This window comes from Eptatretus burgeri, chromosome 3, assembly GCF_056783735.1.
Source record: "Eptatretus burgeri isolate ZD-2024b chromosome 3, Ebu_testis_v1, whole genome shotgun sequence".
In the NCBI taxonomy this organism is placed as follows: domain Eukaryota; kingdom Metazoa; phylum Chordata; class Myxini; order Myxiniformes; family Myxinidae; genus Eptatretus; species Eptatretus burgeri.
The window spans coordinates 30,080,904-30,085,561 of NC_140963.1; the positions used below are offsets into that span (position 1 = coordinate 30,080,904).

General features: G+C 55.9%; 1 protein-coding gene across 8 annotated transcripts in view; it reads right to left on the minus strand.

Annotated features, from left to right (window-relative positions):
* Positions 1–4,658, minus strand: part of MOCOS (molybdenum cofactor sulfurase) — a 366,395-nt gene that overhangs the window by 266,915 nt on the left and 94,822 nt on the right. The window lies entirely within an intron of this gene.

A 4,658-nucleotide genomic window follows, 5' to 3' on the forward strand; every position in this document is an offset into this window, starting at 1 on the left:
TCGGCATGACGGAGCACGAAGCACTCGCTCGGCGTGACGGAGCACAAAGCACTCGCTCGGCGTGACGGAGCACAAAGCACTCGCTCAGCGTGACGGAGCACGAAGCACTCGCTCGGGGTAATGGAGCACGAATAACTCCCTTGGGGTGACGGAGCACGAAGCACAAAGCACTTGGTCGGGGTGACGGAGCACGAAGCACTCGCTCGGGGTGACAGAGCACGAAGCACTCGCTCGGGGTGACGGAGCACGAAGCACTCGCTCGGGGTGACGGAGCACGAAGCACTCGCTCGGGGTGACGGAGCACGAAGCACTCGCTCGGGGTGACGGAGCACGAAGCACTCGCTCGGGGTGACGGAGCACGAATAACTCCCACGGGGTGACGGAGCACGAAGCACTCGCTCGGCGTGACAGAGTACGAAGCACTCCCTCAGCGTGACAGAGCACGAAGCACTCGCTCGGGGTAATGGAGCACAAATAACTCCCTCGGGGTGACGGAGCACGAAGCACGAAGCACTCGCTTGTGGTGATGGAGCACGAAGCACTCGCTCGGGGCGATGGAGCATGAAGCACTCGCTTGGTGTGACGGAGCACGAAGCACTCACTTGGGGTGACGGAGCACGAAGCACTCGCTCGGGGTGATGGAGCACGAAGCACTCGCTCGGGGTGACGGAGCACAAAGCACTCGCTCGGGGTGACGGAGCACGAAGCACTCGCTCGGGGTGACGGAGCACGAATAACTCCCTCGGGTGATGGAGCACGAAGCACTCGCTCGGCGTGACGGAGTACGAAGCACTCCCTCAGCATGAGAGAGCACGAAGCACTCGCTCGGGGTAATGGAGCACAAATAACTCCCTCGGGGTGACGGAGCACGAAGCACGAAGCACTCGCTTGTGGTGATGGAGCACGAAGCACTCGCTCGGGGCGATGGAGCACGAAGCACTCGCTTGGTGTGACGGAGCACGAAGCACTCACTTGGGGTGACGGAGCACGAAGCACTCGCTCGGGGTAATGGAGCACAAATAACTCCCTCGGGGTGATGGAGCACGAAGCACGAAGCACTCGCTTGTGGTGATGGAGCACGAAGCAATCGCTCGGGGCGATGGAGCACGAAGCACTCGCTTGGTGTGACGGAGCATGAAGCACTCACTTGGGGTGACGGAGCACGAAGCACTCGCTCGGGGTGACGGAGCACGAAGCACTCGCTCGGGGTGACGGAGAAGCACTCGCTCGGGGTGACGGAGCACGAAGCACTCGCTCGGGGTGACGGAGCACGAAGCACTCGCTCGGGGTGACGGAGCACGAAGCACTCGCTCGGGGTGACGGAGCACGAAGCACTCGCTCGGGGTGACGGAGCACGAAGCACTCGCTCGGGGTGACGGAGCACGAAGCACTCGCTCGGGGTGACGGAGCACGAAGCACTCGCTCGGGGTGACGGAGCACGAAGCACTCGCTCGGGGTGACTGAGCACGAAGCACTCGCTCGGGGTAACGGAGCACGAAGCACTCGCTCGGGGTGACGGAGCACGAATAACTCCCTCGGGGTGACGGAGCACGAAGCACTCGCTCGGCGTGACGGAGTATGAAGCACTCGCTCGGGGTAATGGAGCACAAATAACTCCCTCGGGGTGACGGAGCACGAAGCACGAAGCACTCGCTTGTGGTGATGGAGCACGAAGCACTCACTCAGGGCGATGGAGCACGAAGCACTCGCTTGGTGTGACGGAGCACGAAGCACTCACTTGGGGTGACGGAGCACGAAGCACTCGCTCGGGGTGACGGAGCACGAAGCACTCGCTCGGGGTGACGGAGCACGAAGCACTCGCTCGGGGTGACGGAGCACGAAGCACTCGCTCGGGGTGACGGAGCACAAAGCACTCGCTCGGGGTGACGGAGCACGAAGCACTCGCTCGGGGTGACAGAGTACGAAGCACTCCCTCAGCGTGACAGAGCACGAAGCACTCGCTCGGGGTAATGGAGCACAAATAACTCCCTCGGGGTGACGGAGCACGAAGCACGAAGCACTCGCTTGTGGTGATGGAGCACGAAGCACTCGCTCGGGGCGATGGAGCATGAAGCACTCGCTTGGTGTGACGGAGCACGAAGCACTCACTTGGGGTGACGGAGCACGAAGCACTCGCTCGGGGTGATGGAGCACGAAGCACTCGCTCGGGGTGACGGAGCACAAAGCACTCGCTCGGGGTGACGGAGCACGAAGCACTCGCTCGGGGTGACGGAGCACGAATAACTCCCTCGGGTGACGGAGCACGAAGCACTTGCTCGGCGTGACGGAGTACGAAGCACTCCCTCAGCATGAGAGAGCACGAAGCACTCGCTCGGGGTAATGGAGCACAAATAACTCCCTCGGGGTGACGGAGCACGAAGCACGAAGCACTCGCTTGTGGTGATGGAGCACGAAGCACTCGCTCGGGGCGATGGAGCACGAAGCACTCGCTTGGTGTGACGGAGCACGAAGCACTCACTTGGGGTGACGGAGCACGAAGCACTCGCTCGGGGTAATGGAGCACAAATAACTCCCTCGGGGTGATGGAGCACGAAGCACGAAGCACTCGCTCGGGGTGACGGAGAAGCACTCGCTCGGGGTGACGGAGTACGAAGCACTCGCTCGGGGTGACGGAGCACGAAGCACTCGCTCGGGGTGACGGAGCACGAAGCACTCGCTCGGGGTGACGGAGCACGAAGCACTCGCTCGGGGTGACGGAGCACGAAGCACTCGCTCGGGGTGACGGAGCACGAAGCACTCGCTCGGGGTGACGGAGCACGAAGCACTCGCTCGGGGTGACGGAGCACGAAGCACTCGCTCGGGGTGACTGAGCACGAAGCACTCGCTCGGGGTGACGGAGCACGAAGCACTCGCTCGGGGTGACGGAGCACGAATAACTCCCTCGGGGTGACGGAGCACGAAGCACTCGCTCGGCGTGACGGAGTATGAAGCACTCGCTCGGGGTAATGGAGCACAAATAACTCCCTCGGGGTGACGGAGCACGAAGCACGAAGCACTCGCTTGTGGTGATGGAGCACGAAGCACTCACTCGGGGCGATGGAGCACGAAGCACTCGCTTGGTGTGACGGAGCACGAAGCACTCACTTGGGGTGACGGAGCACGAAGCACTCGCTCGGGGTGACGGAGCACGAAGCACTCGCTCGGGGTGACGGAGCACAAAGCACTCGCTCGGGGTGACGGAGCACGAAGCACTCGCTCGGGGTGACGGAGCACAAAGCACTCGCTCGGGGTGACGGAGCACGAAGCACTCGCTCGGGGTGACGGAGCACGAAGCACTCGCTCTGAATGACGTGTCATGGCAAAGGAGTCCGCAGTGTGTGAACGATTCACTCAGAATGGCGTAGCACAGTTCCACTGTCAGCAAAAGGCGCTCGGCAAGTGGCTTAAGCACTCCAATTCAATGGTTGGGAAGGAAAGGTTGGCCAGGCTGTTGCTGCATTCCATGAAGGATCCCTTTAACTTTAAAGCTGGTCTTCACCGTGCACGCAGCAGTTGATGAAATAAAATGAATCCATAAATCTGCGATTTTGCTTGCTCGTCTGTGCACGTCTCACGTTGTCCATCGGTTCGGGGTCCGCGCAAACGTTTCAACCTTAAAAAAAAATTAAAATAAAAAACTCCATTTTTTGAAACCAGATTTGCTTTGATTCCCTGTAGCGCACCTCGTGAAACCTCCGAAAATATACACATAGATCTGGCAGATGCTATGGATGGGCAATCCCTCTTGGGGGACAGGGTACGAGGTCCAGCAGTGAATGCATATAATCAATCAGCTCAATGAGGCTGGTTTATCTTGGCATGTTCTGAAATATTTTGTTCACTCAATGTAATTCTCCAAACAGCAGAATAAGATAACTTTAATGTTTTGGAAATTTCACATTTTCTTGTGTATGTATGGAGGAGGAACATAGCCTTGCTTGCTTTCAGTAAATAGGTATATCGGCTTAGTTACAAGACTCAATATTTCTTTAAATTATCAGATTTCACAACAGATTTTGACACTCATTTAGTCTGGATGATATCCGATCCTCAAAATCGAAATAGTATTTCGATGATAATACTTTAATTAGTCCGTGAGAGTAAATCATGAAAATCGTATCATATAATGCAGGAAATTGCTCCAAGCTCCTGTGGGAGAAAATAATTATATTAATGTACTCTCAATTATTATTGTTGCTGGTGTTTTATAAATTTAATTTTTATGCTACAATGTCAGTGATGCTTTCCTTTAGCCAAGTCTTTTGACCTAAATGTTGATAAAAGGAATGTCTTGCTATGGAACAAAGTGACCTGGTTGATAACACTGCAACTTTTGCCATGATTCTTTCACCTAGTCGACACGTATTGCAGTTGGAGTTCTTTTGCCTAATGCTTATCAGCCCCCTGCACTCCCCATGAAAGCATATAAATACCAGGAAATGTAATCTTGGTTTAGTGCAAATCATTGTGGATGTATACTATCTCAGTGGCTTGGAGTCCAATAGTACTATGTTAATAAAATTATCTGATGTAATGTACTTTCCGTTGTGGACAGTGAATTAATTGTTTCTTACAGTTTGAGTAACAGGATTTACATTGAGTCGGTTAAAACATTAACTACAAGATTCTACAACAATTGGTGCCGTGACTCGGATGTA